The following is a 19,526-nucleotide window of genomic DNA, read 5'->3' on the forward strand; positions in this document are numbered from 1 at the left end:
TTTCCTTGCCTCTACTTCTGATGAGGCAGGTGACAATCATGGGACCGTGTGGGGCTGGGAGAGACCTCCAGCAGCGTTGAGTAACATCCTTTTCTCCCCACAAAGGAGCCTCCTAGGGCTAAAGCACTTCGCAGATGGGACAGGCCCCTTTGCCCTCCTCCCCTGCCTGTGAATCCTTGTCTGTTGAGTTTGGGTATGAACCAGTGAAAAGGCACTTTCTATTTGTAATGCAAATTGTACCATTGGGAGACCATAGTCCCTGATGGGGGGGGGAGTCAGAAAAAATATGGAGAGCACAAACTTTAGAGAAAACAGTTTCTATAGTGGGGTTGTGTGGTCAGTTGTTTTCTCCTCCTTCAGTCTTTGTCTCACATAAATGAGCCATTCCCAAGCCTTCAGCTTGACCCTGAGTTTTGTAATGTCTTTGCTTTTCCTACAGAGGGAAAAGGCGGTCCATTTGCTTCTATTCTTTTGGCTCTTATTGGAGATGAAATTGGATGTCTCAGCCAGTTCTGGAGCTGGAAAGGAGCTGAATGACATGGAGGGTTGGAGCAACGAGGAATTCCCTGAAAGAACAGGACAGAACAACCTTGATATGGATTCTCTTGACCCAGAAGCCCAATGCCAGCATTTTCGGGAATTCAGCTACCAGGAGGATGAAGGGCCCCGAGTGGTTTGTAGCCAACTTCATCGTCTCTGCCGTCAGTGGCTGAAGCCAGAAAAACACACCAAGGCTGAAATCCTGGATCTGATTGTCCTTGAACAGTTCCTGGCTGTCCTGCCCCCAGCGATGAAGATCTGGGTCAGAGAGTGCAAGCCGGAAACTACTTCCCAGGCTGTGTCCCTGGCGGAAGGTTTCCTCCTGAGCCAGAGAGTGGAGAAGAAGGAGGAAGAGGAGCCGGTGAGTGTTCAGGTCTATGGGTTTTTTTATATGTTGCCTAACCCACTGGTTCTTAACTTTGGGTTACTCAGGAGTTTTGGACTGCAACTCCCAGAAGCCTTCACCACCAGCTGTCCTGACTGGGGTTTCTGGGAGTTGCAGTTCAAAAGCCTCCGAGTAACAAAGGTTAAGAACCACTGGCCTAACCGAACATTTCCACACTTCTTCCTGAATCTGATGTTGTTTCCTCTACTGTTAGTTTTTAAATTTGTTCCTCCGTTCTTGTATTGGGTATCCAGAATTTGCTGTTTCTGTATGTTTTTGTTTTTTATTTTTTTGTACAGGGTTCTTCAGAATCTGCCGCTGGCTCCCCTCTGGCAGTGGACGCTCCTTTGTCCCTTAGGCAGAGGCCACTGCTCCCGAGGAACAGGCTGGAGGGGATCGGAGGAGCTGTCTCACAGGGTAAGACTCAGTCAGCCCATTTCTTCTCGATCTCCCTTCTTTGCATCTTTCCAAAGGCAGTGAATGGCCTTTTAGGCCTCCTGCATGCAAATCACGAAAGTTTTGTTGATCAAAGTAGGAAGATTATTTTTGAGTCAGTTGGGGATAAAATTCATGTGAAGAATAAGAGATCTTTCCCTGCAGGCATCGAAAATATGCAGGGAACTTCTCCCTCATCTCTCCTTTGCGGAGGAATGGAAGCTGGGCCTGTGCAGGCAGAACAGGTAAAGGGGACTGGATGGGAAGATGGGGAAGGAGCCTGGGCACCTTTGTTTCCTGTCTGCCTGGTCAGCTGCATATTCTTTGCCCCCTTCCATTCGCTTCTTTCAATATTGTGTAGTAAATGGTATGAGATATTTCTCAGGGAATGGTTCGGTCTGGCCTTGGAATCCCAGTCCACATTTTGTGTTTAGAGAGGGGCACGCACCAGTTCATCCCAGTTTGTGTGGGGCTGTGGCTCCTTCCCCTGCCTTTTCATCCAATCAGCCACTTACTCACCTCAGCTTGCTTGCTTCTCCCACCTCCTCGGCTGATCTCCCAGTCACCAGCAACAGCACAGACGTCTCTGCCCCGCCCTTTTGTTTGAGTGGCAGGTCAGCCAAGGGTGGGGTGGGGCAATGAGGCCTGAGCTGCTGCCGGGACTGGAGGAGGTGCAGGAAGTGAGGGTGTTGGTTGATCCAGAGGAGGCAGGGCAGGGGAGCAGCAGTACCTGTGCTGCCCCCCTTATGCACTGGGAGAAACTGGTTTGTGCCCATCTCTAGTTGGGTTCTTTCTCTTCTGGCGGTACTTAGTGAGAGTCGAACAACCACATTCTCTCTGAAGATGAAAGGCTTCCTCTTCTTTCAGGGTCCTGTAACCTTTGACGAAGTTGCCGTGAACTTCACAGAGGCGGAGTGGGTATTGCTGGATCAGAACCAAAGGGCCTGCCACAGGGACGTCATGGAGGAGACGCATGAAAATGTGTTGTCTTTGGGTGAGCTTTGCTTCTTTCCCTTCAGTTGACAAATGGTACCAAAGAATATGTAGCCGATCAATGCTGTGAACCTTCACAAGATGAGAGAGAAGAAACCTATTAAAGCTTAATCCTCACTAATCGATACATTCCCCAGAAAGCAGACAGGAAAGGACCAGTGATAGCTCTGCCCCTTTAGAGAAACAGGAAAAGGAGGTGGGACTGAGAGGCATACTTCTAAGAGTATCAGACTAACTATATGTGCAGGAGGTCTGAGTGTCAACAAGGGGACAGACCATTCTTTCCTCATCATGTTTACTTCCAAATTCCCCCTTCTGGTCCTTTTGGGGTGCATAGGTTCTCAGAGGCGATGCCAACCTGTTCAGCATCCCGAGGTGCCCCCTTCCAATGGGATTTTGTTTCTCTTATTTCAGCCCGTGAGGGAAGACACAGCGAGGACCAGGAAGAATTGTGTTGGATAGGCTTGGAAACAGTGGTTTGTAAAGAGAGTCGTCTTCAAGGAAGGAGAAGTGAAGCAAATTCACACAGTAGAAATGAAGATTTTGCTTTTCCACTCAGAGATTCGCAAGATGCTGTGCTCCAGGAAAACAGAGAGAAAAGGAAGGAAACGGGTAAATGTTCTTTGGGCAGAAATAACTGTAGTCTAAGTGCTGCTTGGACAAGCCACACGGGAGGGAGACCGCTGAAAATCCCAGAAGGTGCCAAGAGTCTTTGTGATCATTCACCCTTTAGAATTCATCAAACTTTTCAGAGCTTCGAAAGTAGAAAGAACTTCCAGCACAGACCGAACCTTGTTTTCCCTGAGGGAATGGACACAGAGAAACCTTTTACATGTTTGGAATGTGGGAAGTGCTTCAATCACAGCTCATCCCTGGCTCAACATCTGAGGATCCACACGGGGGAGAAGCCATTTAAATGCTTGAAATGTGGAAAGAGTTTCAGTCGCAGGGATCACCTGGATTGTCATTCAAGGATCCACACTGGGGAGAAGCCATTTAAGTGCTCAGAATGTGGGAAGAGCTTCAGCCAGAGCTCAACCCTGAATAACCACATGAGAATCCACACAGGGGAGAAACCATTTAAATGCTTGGAATGTGGAAAGACCTTCCGTCAGCGTGCACACCTTGCCAGCCATGTGAAAATCCACACAGGGAAGAGCTTCGTCTTGGGGAAGCTAGCAGCTCTTGGGAATAGTTCCCGGAAAAGCTAGAACCACTTCGGTCTGGGACCCTCCCAGAAACGGGAGGGCCAAGGAAGAGTCAGGAGAGACCCTTCTGCAGCAGTTGGGTGAGCCACAGAAGTTAGAAGACTGGGCAGCAACTCGGTTTTTCTTTCTTCTGGAAATTCACATCAGCACAGACCGGAGACGGGCGCCATTTTTGGCAACCAGCGAAGACAACTCCGATCCCCGAGAATAAGAAAACAAGCACGGGAAAATATGCATCAAAGTAAGTGGAAGCACTTCTTCTATGAAAAACCCCATTAAAATGAAGAACAAGTGATTGTGTGCAAATTTATGACCTAAATGAGATAAGGAGCGGCATATTCAGCATACCAGCTTTTACTCAAGCTGAAGGTCGAGTTGTTTTTAAAGGAACAGCCAGGCAGAAATAGCTTGTGTCTCCATTAAAGGAAAACAAAACTCTTGAAGAATCAACTGACAGGCTTTGAAAGAATAAATTCTGTTGCAAGCTGTTCACTTTGGACCCTTTTCCTCTTTGGATATATATTTTTAGACTGTGTGGGACTCTGGTTTCTGTGGATAATATATTTGCCGAGACCCTGATTGCTGGACCTCCCTTTTTGGGGGAGGAGAAGGAAGCCTTTGGGAGTAAAAGGGAGAACGGTCTGTGAGCTGTGAACTGGGGGCCATGTGGTTTGAACTGAACTGGGATCTTGATAAATGACACTCTAATAATAGTCTTGCCGGGTGAAGGTAAAAACAAACTTTGAGAAGAGAAAAGAAGGGAAAAGAAGAAACAACTGGTCTGAAGGTCATTAGCGACGTGGAAAAGGACTGGACTACAAAGACACTTGAGAGATTCATGTTTTAGATTCCATCTCTTGCTTGAGTGTGCCTGCTATAACACTGTAATAGTTGTAATGTGAAATATTAGAAATGTTGGATTTGGGGTTGACCTACATGTTATGTGTGTTTGGGTAAAGGGGAGAGGGAATTTCAAGTTAAAATAGTGGAGACTGAGAATGGAACCTCCCCCCGAGAGGGTTGCAAATCGGTGGCTGGACTGGAGGGCCTCTTTTCAAATGTCGGTGTTGGAAAAATTTACGCAGGTAAATTATTATCTTCATCAGATGGAAGATGTAATTAAAGGCTCTAAGGGAGTGAAAATAGCAGAGGTTAAACTACACCAAAAAGAAATCTCAGAACCGGCTGTATTGATGGAAATATCAGATAATATAAAAGGGATGGAGGGTCACCCAGTAAGCGATGTAGCGATAGCAGATAGGAAAATTGAGGTTGAAAAGCAAACTTTGAATGATATTGTTCCCCCTTTTAAAATATGGAAGAAAACAGAGTCGCAGAAACAAAACAAGCACATGGAGAAAAGGGGAGGAGTGAGCAGAATTTATATTATTTTGGGCCTGTTGAGTGTACTCTTAAGAAAAAAGGAGGGTGAAAGAGGGGATATATTTCACAATTGGCCTTGGTGTTGTGATGCTGTAGGAATAACATAGATTTAAGCTGTACTACATGTATAAGTTGAAAGCTAAAGGGGTAATACATAGACAAAATAGTTAAAAGAAGAAGAAGAAGAAGAAGAAAGATGAACTTTTATTGGAATATGAATAGATTAGATGTTTACATACTTGATATGAAAGATTGAATGAGTATGCATTTGATGTTTTCTTATACTCAAAACCCTCTTTCCACCCCTTCCACTGCCCTTTGCCTTTTGTATTCCTTCCCCATTACCCAATAGTTTTGAAAATAAAATAAAATATGGGGGGGGGGGAGTAAAAAAAATAAATAAATAAAAAAGAAAATCCACACAGGAGGAAAAGCCATTTAAGTTCTCGGAATGTGGGAAGAGCTTCAGGCAGAGGGCGCACCTCACTTGTCATCAAAGAAGCCACAGAGATGGAGAGAAAAAAGTTAAAATGCTTGGAGGGTCACGAGACCTTCCAGAAGGGCGGGCATCTTATTTTTCATTGAAACATTCGCCCCAGTGAGAACCTGGCAGATTTGCCTCCAGGCATTGCATCAGGGAAAGATAGAGTTGTTTTTCCTATAGAAACAAAGAATAGATTTTTGTAGTTCAACAAGAAATACAGGGCCGGAATCTGATTTTCTAATGACTGCCGTGGATTGTCCTCTTTTCCCCTTCACTGTCCTTTTTCCTACAGCAAAAAGCAAACCAAACCAAACCATGGAAATGCAGTTCCCTTTGTAAGATAAACTCTCTGTTACGTTTCTGGCGCAGAGTAAATGAAGACACTTTACCAGCTCTTCTTTGACGGTTATATTTACATATATGTACACTTATATACAGGCAGGTCTCTACAGCACATCTAGAAGTCTTCACACAGTCCGACAGCATGCGTGGCAGAAAATCACATCAGAAGAAGAGAACATTCTACAGACACAGTCCATATTTATACATAATCTTGTCTCTGTCCAGTCCAATCGGGTTCCAGGTGACCTCATCTCTGCACCTGGGCTCTTTCTGGTTTCACCTCATTGCATCAGCTTAGGATGATTCAGCTTTTCTCTCATCTGCACATAATGGCAGCTCGTTAATGAAACATATATGGGTTCAGGCCTATAAAATTCTATACCCTGACACCCCTCCTAATTTTTTATGCCTGAACACAGCACAATCCCAACACATTTACACATTATTTTTTAACTTTTAATTTTAACACATACTTGTTACCTGTAACCTCTGTGTGTTCTGTATGCACCTTTGCATCTGTGAACACCTTACATTTCTTCATGTACTTCATTTCCTCATCTGTGGTCCCTAATCATTTTCTTTTTTCAAAAGCAGGAAGTTCTAAAACTTCTTTGTAATTTTTTGGTTCTATATAAACATGACACACTCTCACACCACCCATTTCAAACCTCTTGGGTGGTATACCCTTGTTTGTCCTTTGGGACCTTCTGGGACCTTGTGTTTCTGTCTGTGTCTCTGTCTCACTAACCTCGCTAGCGTGTGTTTCTTCGTGTTCTTCAATAACTTCTCCATCTTCATCTTCTCCATCTTCATCAGCAGAGGACCTCGTGTCTTGCTCATGTGTTTCTTTCTGTCTAAACTGACCTCTTCTTTTTTCACTCAGTGGAATGTATAATTGTGAATTTGCGTGTACTTTGTCCCAGTTCTCCCCCTCATTGAAACTGGCAGACCTAGAAATTACAACGCTTCTATCACCATCTAGAAATCTATACGCCTTTGAGCTAGGCTCATAACCCAGGAACCTCATTTTCTTTGTTTTCGCTTGACCTTTTCTCCTGAGTTGCTTTGGCACATGTACCCAAGAGGTACATCCAAACACTCTTAAATACTTCAAACAAGGTTTCTTACCAAACAGTAAATAATATGGGATTTGATCTATCGAGGATGACCAAATTCTGTTAATTAAAAAATTCACAGTTTTCAAAGCTTCGGCCCACAGCGCATGATGCAACCCTGCGTCAGCCAGCAGTGCATCTTTCATGTTCTGGAGCACCCCATTCCTTCGCTCCGCCACTCCATTCTGAAATGGACTATAAGGGCTTGTTTTTCTATGTCTGATTCCTGTGGATTCTAACCACCTCTGGAATTGTATATTTGTAAACTCTGTACCTCGGTCGGTCTGCAATTGCGCCACCTGGTGGCCAAAGCGCCGCTCAATTGATCTAAGCAAATTCTTAAATGTTTGAAAAACTTCTGTTTTGGATTTCAGTGTGAAACAAAACGAAAATCGTGTATAATCATCCACAATTACCAATGCAAATCTTGCTCTTCCTAATGAAGGTGGAAATGGCCCTATTAGATCAGCATGTACCAATTCAAATGGTCTATTTGTCTCTCTGGTACTCTGTCTCCCTTTTGGGGCAACTTGTGTTTTGCTTTGCTTACAAATTTGACAGTCCAGGTAATTCTTACAGTCTCTTATGTTCACATCTCTAGCCATATTTTCCATTTTTTGCACTGTCTTAAAGTTTACATGACCCAGTCTTCTATGTAGTAAGTGTATACAATTGTCATGTTGGGGTTCATTTCTGTGTACCATGTGTGTGTCTCTGTGTGTTTGGTCTTTTAATATGTATAAATTGCCCTCTTGCTTCGCTCTGGCCACTACTTTGTTATTTTTCTTAATTATACATTCTCCTTTTTCAAACATTACACAAAACCCCTGTTTATCGAGTGCTGACACACTTAGAATATTATGATTAATTGTGGGTGTAAGTAACACGTTACTTATCTCCAACTTCAGACTGGGAACAAACACTCTCCCTTCTCCTGTTATGTCTGCCTTTTGTCCATTTGCCAGCGTCACGTTCTTCAGCTCCGTCTTTCCTAGAAAACAAAACATCTCTACATTGTTAGTCAAATGATTTACGGCCCCCGAGTCAATCAGCCATTCAGCTGCGTGAGTGTCCTTGAAGTTATCTGTTGTTTTTCTGCTGACAAGAGAGACCGATCTCTTGCTGCTGCTCTCTGCAGAGCGCCTGCAAACTACTGCCTCGGAATCCTTTCTGTTTGGAAATGTCTCTCCTCTCAAACAATCTTTTTGCAAATGATTTTTGGACCCACACTGGTAACAGGCTTTGATCATCATGGCATGCCCACGCTGCTCTCTGTTTGTCTCTGGCTTTCGTCTTCGGGACACGCTGCCGTCTGGACTCCGTCTCCGTCTCTCCCGGTCAGCTCCCACGTGGCTTTCTTCTGCAGCTTGGAATCTGTCTTTCCAATGTTCCTCCTCCTGCAAGATTCTGCTTGTTACATATTCAAGAGTTAGTTGTGTATCGGAAAGGCTTTCTAAGCTTGTAATAAGCATGCTAAATTCTGAACTTAAGCTGCTCAAAATCAGGTAAACCTTCTGCTCCTCAGGGAAAACAACGTTCATTAACTGCAGTTCATTGAACAGTCCCTTCATGGTTTGTAAGTGCTTTGAGGCACTTTCCCCAGATCTCATTTGGCATTTATAAAGCCTCCTGGTTAGGGAAATCTTTGTGCCTGCTGTTTCTCTCAGATAGATGCCTCTCAGTCTGTCCCAGACTGCCTTGGCTGTGTTCAGTCCTTGTATATGTACTAATTCTTCATGTTCTAGGGACAAAATAATAGTACTCAGAGCTCTCTCATGCTCTTCCTCTTGCTCTTCTGTTAACTGGGCTGGAGGACGGTTCACATAAGACCACAAGCTCTCTCTTCGTAATAACATTTCTGCTTTGACTGCCCATGTCCTGTAATTTTTACCATTCAGTCTATTTATGGCCAAGCCTCCTACGCCTCCCGTGCTGTATGCCATCCTGCCTTCTCTCGCAGTTCTCTGTTTCCTTTCCCCTCCTGGGCTAACAGACGAACTGTCTTCTCCCAAGTCTTCTACTTCACTGCCACTGTCACTTTTGCTCTCTTCCTTCATTTATTTACTTCACCCACGTTTACTCACCACCGTCTGTCTTGTGCAGCGCACGTTTCTGGGCCCATAACCTCTGTTACGTTTCTGGCGCAGAGTAAATGAAGACACTTTACCGGTTCTTCTTTGACGGTTATATTTACATATATGTACACTTATATACAGGCAGGTCTCTACAGCACATCTAGAAGTCTTCACACAGTCCGACAGCATGCGTGGCAGAAAATCACATCAGAAGAAGAGAACATTCTACTGTACAGACACAGTCCATATTTATACATAATCTTGTCTCTGTCCAGTCCAATCGGGTTCCAGGTGACCTCATCTCTGCACCTGGGCTCTTTCTGGTTTCACCTCATTGCATCAGCTTAGGATGATTCAGCTTTTCTCTCATCTGCACATAATGGCAGCTCGTTAATGAAACATATATGGGTTCAGGCCTATAAAATTCTATACCCTGACACTCTCCAATCTTGTGTTCTTGTTTTTTTCATTCTCCCTTTTCTAACTTTCCATTCCTCTTTGGATGGTGGCAAAAAGATCTGTATAGAAAGAGTTGGATTCAGGCTTTTCCTTTCCTTCGGGTCCCCCCCCCCCCGGAAATTGGTGAAACATTAGCTAGTCAAGTAAGAATTCTTATTCATTTGAAGCAAGTTAGCTGTCTCTGGACATGATCCAGTGTTTTGAAGCAACTAATATGTTACCTTGTATTATTTGAAGGAGGGGGGCTTGAGAATATTTAGAAAATGTCATGGATTCAACGAGGGATCACATTCAAAAAAATTTTTGTTTGCAACTTGCAAGAATTTCCCCCTGGCAGAATCCTGGGAGCTGCAGCCGAAAAACAGTCATTTAGAGAAGACCTTCTCTCACCTCTGTTTGGCCCTTCGTCCAGTCTATCCAATATAATGGTATGTTCTCCCACCCAGAGTAAGTGGCGGGAGAGAGAAGCCATCCATTCCTTCCAGTCTCGTTCCCTCTCCCCCCACCCCAAAAGGCCCCTTCCCCCCCACCCCTACGTCCCCAAAGAACCAGCCCTGGAATGATGGATCTGCTTTCTCACCCCCAGAAGCGACGCTTTCTCAGTTAGGGGTGCAAACATACACACACACACCATCTTACATATGCCCTTATGATATGTGGCCACCCTCTCTGTGCCTGTGGAAAACAGGGAGATGCTCCCTTTGGGGGTCAGCCCTATCCTGGATTCTCCTCCCTGCCAGCCTCCTTTTTTGCTCCTCCTTAAACTGACCAGGGATGCAGGGGTCCTTTCCTCCCGCATTCCTTACTTTCTCCTGGAAATGCTCCCCATTCTGTAAAAGCACAAAAACGAGAACCCCAGCAGCTTGAAGCTTGCCTTTGGTTTTGAAAAAGCCCCCTCCCCATTCTGGTCCTGCTGGGAGGGTCGCCCTAAATCGTTTCCAATCCCATTGCGTAGGCTCGCATGTCACCCTAGAGTAGGCCCACTGACGCTTGTGGGGATTGAGCAGGTCCCGTCCTTCCTGAGTTGCCGTGATTCAAACAGGCCTCCTCTAGTGGTGACTTCCTCCGCTAAGCTACAGGGTTTCAGCTGTTGCATCATTAGGGCTGCTGGATGGGCTTCTGTGTTGCTAGAAAAGCCTGTTTTCTAGACGAAATCCTGTTGATTCTAAAAAAACCCCAAGAAAAAGAGCAGGTTAGTGATCATTAATACTAGTCGTGATGATTCCAGTTCCCTGCTTTATCAACTCAACTGATTTTAATGGGTTTGCAGTTGACATTGTTTTCCATTTGCTTGTTTATTAAACCTCTTTTCTTGATGTTTTTAAACAACCTGGAACACGAAACCTAGTATAGTTTGAAGTGTAACCTGTAATAACAGTAGCAATAAAAATGATTATACATTTATTTACTGTCTTGTTTATTTTATTTGTTGCCCATCTGCCTCCTTTGCAGGACCCAGGCCAGCTTACAAATATGTTAAGAACAGTTGCAACGAAAAAGGGCAATGAATTACAAAACCCAATAATTTGTCAGGTGAAAGCAAAGACATAATTCAATTGTTTTGTTAACTGCAGCTCATTTACTGAAAACTGGAACTTTGTGCATTTTTAAATGTCAACCAGTATGAGAGCCACTGTGGGGAAAAGTGACAGATTAGGACTCAGGAGACCTGGGTTCAAATCCCTGCTATTTTCCCCAGGAGTAGCAATGAGAAACTAGTCCATAATCCTGTTATATCCTTCAGAAACCGTTTTAGGATTACCATAAGCCAGAAAAAGCTTGGAGAAAAAAATAAACCTTAAATGTGTCTTCTAGTGTGAATGCAACAGCTGTAATGACAACATGGAACCTCCAAGTAAAGATACAGTCTATCTCGGTCTCTCTTGGTGGTGGTGTCTCTGTATAAATACTAGTAGAGGAGAGGAGCCTCCTGTTTCCACGCCATCATGCTCATGAACTTCCCAGGATTACTTAGGCTGGCCACAGAAAAACAAATACTTTTTAAAATTAAGAAAATACAGAGGTGTGGCGTTTGCCCCGTGGCCCATGCTTGTTTTACCAAACCCAGAGCTCAGAAAGGCATCTGCATACGCCCCCTTGACACACTGCCACCAGTTGGTCTCTTTATCAACTTGTATTTCTTATGAAAGACTAAGGTCCATCCAGTACTGATTTTTTAAACAGAAACAGGTTTTTTGATTACACGTGGTTTCAGTAGTAGTTCTTGAGCACATTCTTAAAGTTCCACAAAGCTTCAATATTTTACTTTAATCTCTTCTCTGTTAATTAATACAGGTCACACTCTAAGACTGCCTAATCACTCCTTAAACACTCTCTGCCTCAAACCCCCAAACTATCGTCTTCTCGAGCTCTCTCTGACTCTGACTGAACTCCTCTCTCCCAGACTCCGCCTCTTCAGCACCTCTCTTGGCCCCGCCTCACAACCGTATTAACATATAACTTATGAATAATGCATAACTTAGGGTGAACGCCACATTCCTCCCCACTTCAAATATATCTGTTTAGGAGGAGAAACCTAGCAGTTTGCCCTCATAAAGAAACACCTAGTGCATGCAAGGATAACAATAACTTGTCAAATTATGCAAAGCAAACTATGCGCACCTTATAATACCATTTTCTCCCTATTTTTATGTTTACCAAACCAAACTTACCACTTTAAACATCCAAGACAATTAATGCAATTAAAACATTTGCATTAATCACATTAATACGACTTACACTGCATCACCTCCACATCAATAAGGCTACTCACCATTATTTTTCCCATCCTTCTACACCTCTCAGTTCATCACCATCCAAACTTTGCATTTTAATCATTTCCCATAACTATACACAAACGGAACATTTAATACAACATATACAAACCTTGTTTATCCACCCATTAGTCATTCGGCCTTCGAGGCAAGGCATCAGCACCCACGCTGTGAGTCCCTTTTACGCTGTGGATTACAATGTCAAGGTCTTGCAGGTTCCGTGTCCATCTTGCAAGGTTACTGTTAGTGGATTACACAGTTTGTAGCCACACCAGAGGGAAAGGGTTGGTGCAAAGGATGGATTTCTTTCCCCAAATCTAGGGTTTCAGTCTTTGCAGCGTCCAAACAATTGATAGGCACACTCTCTTGATGGCAGAGAAATGTCTCCCTATGTGGGGAACCACTATCATGGGTCACTTCCAAATTCACAGGCAGGTTTCTTTGAAGTGCAATCTCAAACACTTGGTTTATTTTCGATGCACTGAGGTATTCATCTGGTTCCATCCTTTTAACATCTAGTTTTTCAGGTAGGGGTTTGCCTCGCGAGGTTTCAAGTAGTTTTGCAGTTGCAGAGCGACTAGACTCCCTAGCCCTCCAGTGCTGCAGCAACAAATCCACAGGTTCTGGCCTTGCCAACAGCAGTTTACTCCCCTAGATGGGTCTCAGCCCCACTACTTTGTCCTCAGGACAGAATGCTCTTTCCTGGGCCAATTACAAGCCTTTCTCCTTTCCCCGAGTACCCCCCCCGAGCCTGGATTTGTTACTTCTAAGGACTCCTCTCTATATTTTACAGGGACAATTAGCTGTTTGAGAGGTCCATCTTCACCCTTCTGAGGTTTTTAAAAATCTCTCTGTATGTCAGGTTTTTATCCTGAGGAGAGACAAGAGGGCCTTCTTAAACGAACAATGCAAAGAAATAGAGGAAAATAATAGAAAAGGAAAAACCAGAGATCTGTTCATGAAAAATGGAGATATTACAGGAACATTTTGTGCAAAGATGGACATGATAAAGGACAAAAATGGGAGGGACTTAACAGAAGCAGAAGACATCAAGAAGAGGTGGCAAAAGGAATTATACCAGAAAGATTTGGATATCCTGGATAACCCAGATAGTGTGGTTGCTGACCTAGAGCCAGACATCCTGGAGAGTGAAGTCAAGTGGGCCTTAGAAAGAATGGCTAACAACAAGGCCAGTGGAGGTGATGGCATTCTAGTGGAACTATTTAAACTCTTAAAAGATGATGCTGTTAAGGTGCTACATTCAATATGCCAGCAAGTTTGGAAAAGTCAACAGTGGCCAGAGGACTGGAAAATATCAGACTACATTCCAATTCCAAAGAAGGGCAGTGCCAAAGAATACTCCAACTACCGTACAATTGCACTCATTTCTCACGCTAGCAAGGTTATACTCAAAATCCTCCCAGGTAAGCTTCATCAGTATGTGGACTGAGAACTCTCAGAAGTACAAGCTGGATTCCGAAGGGGCAGAGGAACTAGGGACCAAATTGCTAACATGCGCTGGATTATGGAGAAAGCCAGAGACTGCCAGAAAAAACATCTGCTTCATTGACTATGCAAAAGCCTTTGACTGTGTGGACCACAGCAAACTATGGCAAGTCCTTGAAGAAATGGGGGTGCATGACCACCTCATCTATCTCCTGAGAAATCTATGTGTGGGACAGGAAGCAACAGTTAGAACTGGATATGGAACAACTGATTGGTTCAAAATTGGGAAAGGAGTACGACAAGGCTGCATATTGTCCCCTGGCTTATTTAACTTATACATTATGCAGAATACATCATACGAAAGGCTGGATTGGAGGAATCCCAAACCGGAATTAAGATTGCCGGAAGAAATATCAACAATCTCCAATATGCAGATGATACCACTCTGATTGTAGAAAGTGAGGAGGAATTAAGGAACCTTGTAATGAGGATGAAAGAGGAGAGTGCAAAAAACCGTCTGAAGCTCAACATCAAAAAAACTAAGATCATGGCCACTGGTCCCATCACCTCCTGGCAAGTCAAAGGGGAAGATATGGAAGCAGTGCTAGATTTTACTTTCTTGGGCTCCATGATCACTGCAGATGGAGACAGCAGCCACGAAATTAAAAGACACTTGCTTCTTGGGAGGAAAGCGATGACAAACCTTGACAACATCTTAAAAAGCAGAGACATCACCTTGCCAACAAAAGTCCACATAGTCAAAGGTATGGTTTTTCCTGTAGTGATGTATTTAAATGAGAGCTGGACCATAAAGAAAGCTGACTGCCGAAGAATTGATGCTTTTGAATTGTGGTGCTGGAGGAGGCTCTTGAGAGTCCCCTGGACTGCAAGGAGAACAAACCTATCAATTCTAAAGGAAATCAAACCCGAGTGCTCACTGGAAGGACAGATCCTGAAGCTGAGGCTCCAATACTTTGGCCATCTCATGAGAAGAGATGGCTCCCTGGAAAAGACCCTGATGTTGGGAAAGTGTGAAGGCAGGAGGAGAAGGGGACGACAGAGGACGAGATGGTTGGACAGTCTCATCAAAGCTACCAACATGAATTTGGCATGACTCCGGGAGGCAGTGGAAGATAGGAGGACCTGGCGTGCCCTGGCCCATGAAGTCACGAAGAGTCGGACACGACTAAACGACGACACTTACCAGTGTGCTGATTGTGATACTGATCAATCCCTGATGTGTAGTAAAATTGCAAACAAAGAGATCCTCGATGGCTCTCTCACATGAAAAAGAAAGGAAGACCACGTATTGACATCAGCAAGACTCATGATCAAAGAAAAGTGGAGGAATTTGGCCAAGTGCTTGAGGAAATCCTTCCTGGCCCGGCTAATGCAAATGCACCTGAGCGATGGGAACATTTCAAGAATGCTGTGTATAACACCGCCTTATCCACATTCCATGGTTCGAAGCCCATTCGGAGGAGTTGATGCCAGCCATCGAGGATAAGAGGAGAGCTCTAGCAGCATACAAAGCCTGTCGTAGCGAGTACAACTTGCAAGCTCATCGAGCTGCTTGTAGCCAAGTCCAACAGGCTGCCAGGAGATGTTCCAACGAATATTGGCTTCAGCTCTGCTCTCAGATACAGATATCAGCAGACACAGGTAACATCAAGGGAATGTATGACAGTATCAAGCAGGCTTTAGGTCCAATACAGAAGAAATCTGCTCCCTTGAAGTCTGCTACAGGCATGGTCATCCAGGACCGAGCACAGCAGATGGACCGCTGGGTGCAGCACTACAGTACTCTGACGTATATTCCAGAGAGAATGTAGTAACCGAAGAAGCATTAAATAACATTGAGTGCCTGCCTGTCTTGGAAGAGTTGGACAGCAAACCAACCTTAGCAATAAAAGAAATAAAAGCGGCCTTGGATTCCCTCGCCTCTGGCAAGGCACCTGGAAAGGATAACCTCCCTGTTGAAGTACTGAAGTGCTGTAATCAGATCATCACCACCAAACTGTATGAAGTCTTTCGTCTTTGCTGGAGCGGAGGTGGAGTACCACAGGACATGAAGGATGCAAACATCGTCACATTGTTTTTCTCAGTGACCAGCCTAAGTCACCCTGGGAAGTTCATGAGCACGATGGCATGGAGAGACTACCAATTCCTTAATTCCCTGCAGCTCCTATGGGACTCTGGGTTTGGTAAAACAAGCAGGGGCCATGGGGCAAATGCCACAGTTGGTGTCCATGCAGTGGGATATGAAATAATCCAGTAAAGCCAAAGTTTCTTTACCAAAAAACCTGAAGAGTCCTATGCCCAATTGGGGGCTAAATTGATTCAGCGTTTGGACAAATGGTTGGAACGTGAAAATGTCAAATGAAAAATGTGGTTCGTTTAGAATAATTTTATTCCATTTTGCCTGGGGAATTGCATTATTTAGTCAAAGACAAAAATCCTAAAAATGTACTAGAAGCGTCTGCATATGCTGATTCCATTAGTGAGATTAGAGAGCCTACGTTTTCTGAGGTAAAATTTTACAGGCAGATCTGGGACAACAGTATGAAACCCTTCAATAAAAATTACAACAGTAAAATGTCAGGGAATGATGGCCAGCTTAGTACCTCACATAAATTGCCAGAGCCTAGTCCGCAGAATGATCAACCTGGGATTACCTCAGAAGATCTGCATGTGGATAAAGGACTTTCTGACAGATAGGCCACAGTCAGTAAGGATGGGATCTCACCATTCTTCTACCTTGGTACTAAGTACAGGAGCTCCCCAGGGCTGTGTGCTAAGTCCCTTTCTCTATTCCCTGTACACACATGATTGCACCCCACTGTATAACACCAACGCAACTATTAAATTTGTGGATGATACGACAGTGGTGGGGCTCATAAATAAGAACAATGAGTCTGCTTATAGAAAGGAACTACAATTTATTTATTTATTTATTTATTGCATTTATATACCGCCCATCTAAACATAGTCTACTCTGGGCGGCTCACAATTTAGAAGATAAAAACAATTTAAAATATACAGGTTTACATTAAAAACAGAATGATACAAAATGTAATATACATTTACGATTTTAACAGTTAATTTAAAGCAAAGAGTCCCAAGATGGCAAGAATAAAAGAAGAAAAATAAAAATGACTTAATTGACTGAAGGGAAGGCCTGCTTGAATAGCCAAGTTTTCAGCTGGCTTTTGAAAATGCCCAGCGAGGGTGCCAGCCGAATTTCAGTGGGGAGGGTGTTCCACAGCCGAGGGTTGATACTTTGGTGTAAAGAAAATCATCTCACACTTAACATCAAAAAAACTAAAGAACTAATAATTGATTTTAGGAGGAAGAGAAATGTACATTTACCACTGTACATAAATGGCGAGGAAGTGGAGAGAGTTGGTAGTTTTAAATTTCTGGGCACTTACATCTCAGAGGACCTCTCATGGACTATAAATGCCAACATGCTAGTGAAGAAGGCACAGAAGAGGCTGTATTTCCTGAGAATGCTTGGCAAGTTAAATTTATCTCAGCATTTACTTCTGTCATACTATCGTAGCACCATTGAGAGTGTCCTAACCTATGGCATTCTGGCATGGTTTGGGAGTAGCTCTGTAGCGGACAAAAAAGCTCTACAGAGAACCATTAAAATTGCCCAGAGTATCATCAGGCTCCAGCTACCAACCCTGGATGACATCTTCACATCCCGCTGTCTGAGGAAGTCATACAGCATCCTGAGAGACTCTTCCCATCCTGCTTATAACTTTTTTGAACTGTTGCCGTCTGGCAGAAGATATAGAACAATTAAGACTCGGACCACACGTTTTCTGAATAGTTTTTATCCCAGAGCTATAATTGCACTTAATAATGAGCTTAAAGACCAACAGTAGTGAATAGTTAGTTGGACTGTGTTACTTGGTCTGCGGTGTAGATGTCTGTATTTTTAGTGGGGGACTTTTAGTGGGTGGGAGTGTTGGGGGATTTTTTAGTGGGTGGGGAGTGTTTTGGGAATTTTATGTGTTTGCATGTGTCTGGTCTCTGGGTGTCTGTGAATTTCATTGTATGGGTATACTGTGTATATACTTACAATGACAATAAATTATTATTATTATTATTATTATTATTATTATTATTATTATTATTATTATTATTATTATTAAAAAGATGCTGAGAAGCAAATGAACCCTGAAGAAAAGTTTAATATTTATTTATTTATTTATTTATTTATTTATTTATTTATTTATTTATTTATTTATTTATTTATTTTATACCCCGCCTACCTGGTCGGTGAGGACCACTCTAGGCGGCTAATAGATCTCCTCAGTGTGATCGAAGGACTTACAGACTGTGTTATAACTGCAGCGAGTTTGGGCATATTCAATCAAATTGTATGAAAAACAATAAAAATAAAGATGGAAAAGATGATAGTCAAATCAAAAACGTTTACTGTATAAAACTTGGAGGCTGTAACAATGGTTCTGTCTCCATGGCAACTAGCACGACAGAAAATTCTGATCTGCCACTAGTCAGAGTCCTCCAGTGCTTCCTTATAAAGGCAGATAGTATTTTACTACAGAACCCTGGTGAGAAAATTCTTATTAATGAGAAGTCTTATGTGGGGTTTGTTGATACCTGTTCCCACAGAACCCTGTGTCACCCTGATGTGGTTCCTAAAGAACAAATATTTCCAAATCAAACTGTTATACTCAAGGGAATAAGTTCTACCCCAGTGATTTTACCTCTGGCTAAAGTAAAGATAGACTATAGAGATTGGGTCGGAATTTGGGACGTGGCAATTTCTGTTTGATTGGATTAGATCCACTAAGCATGTGTGAAGTGCATTTGTAGTAAAACGTTCCCAGGGAGAGCTGGTAACAATACCTGAGGGAAAAACGGAATCCCTAACCTCTGAATCAAACCAGGGATGCCCCATTGGGGGGGGGGACCCTTCCCAGAGGGAGGCACTTGTAAACTTTCAGTATGGGAATTAATTAGAAAAGAACTTCACAACACTAAGGGGATTTCATATAATATTGTATTCACGAAGGCTTTCACGGGCGGGATCTAATGGTTGTTGTGGGTTTTTCGGGCTCTTTGGCCGTGTTCTGAAGGATGTTCTTCCTAATGTTTCGCCAGTCTCTGTGGCCGGCATCTTCAGAGGATGTTTCCCTTCTCTTCTCTGCTATTTGTAAGGCCTCGTTGGACAGCCACTTTGCTTTCTTGCATTTCCTTTTCTTTGGGATGGTTTTTGTTGCTGCCTCCTGTAAAACGTTATGAGTCTCTATCCAGAGTTCTTCAGGCACTCTGTCCACCAAATCTAGTTCCTTAAATCTGTTCTTCACTTCCACTGTGTATTCATAAGGGATTTGGTTTTGATTATACCTGACTAGCCCAGTGGTTTTTCCTACTCTCTTTAGTTTAAGCTTGAATTTTTCTATGAGAAGCTGATGATCAGAGCCACAATCAGCTCCAGGTCTTGTTTTTGCTGACTGTATAGAGCTTCTCCATCTTTGGCTGCAGAGAATATAATCAAGCTGATTTCGGTACTGCCCATCTGGTGATTTCCATGTGTAGTCGCCTCTTGTGTTGTTGGAAAAGAGTGTTTATGATGACCAGCTTGTTCTCTTGGCAAAACTCTATTGGCCGTTACTGTGCTTCGTTTTGAACTCCAAGGCCAAACTTCCCTGTTGTTCCTTTTATCTCTTGACTCCCGACTTTAGCACTCCAATCCCCTGTAATGAATGTCAGTTCTAGAAGGTGTTGTAAATCTTCATAAAATTGGTCAGTTTCAGTCTCCTCAGCATTGGTGGTTGGTGCATAAACTTGGATTACTATGATGCTGAAAGGTCTGCCTTGGATTCGTATTGACATCATTCTAGCATTT

The 19,526-nt window shown here is 43.4% G+C and overlaps 1 long non-coding RNA gene across 1 annotated transcript; it reads right to left on the bottom strand.

The window, feature by feature from the left end:
* Positions 1–5,130: 5,130 nt before the first annotated feature.
* On the bottom strand, positions 5,131–9,910 carry LOC144587427 (uncharacterized). The gene is made up of 2 exons (XR_013542583.1): positions 6,519–9,910; positions 5,131–6,090 (listed from the first exon to the last, which is right to left on the bottom strand). It is a non-coding gene; the product is annotated as an uncharacterized LOC144587427 (long non-coding RNA).
* Positions 9,911–19,526: the final 9,616 nt, after the last annotated feature.

Source organism: Pogona vitticeps, chromosome 2 (genome assembly GCF_051106095.1).
Source record: "Pogona vitticeps strain Pit_001003342236 chromosome 2, PviZW2.1, whole genome shotgun sequence".
Classification (NCBI taxonomy): Eukaryota; Metazoa; Chordata; class Lepidosauria; order Squamata; family Agamidae; genus Pogona; species Pogona vitticeps.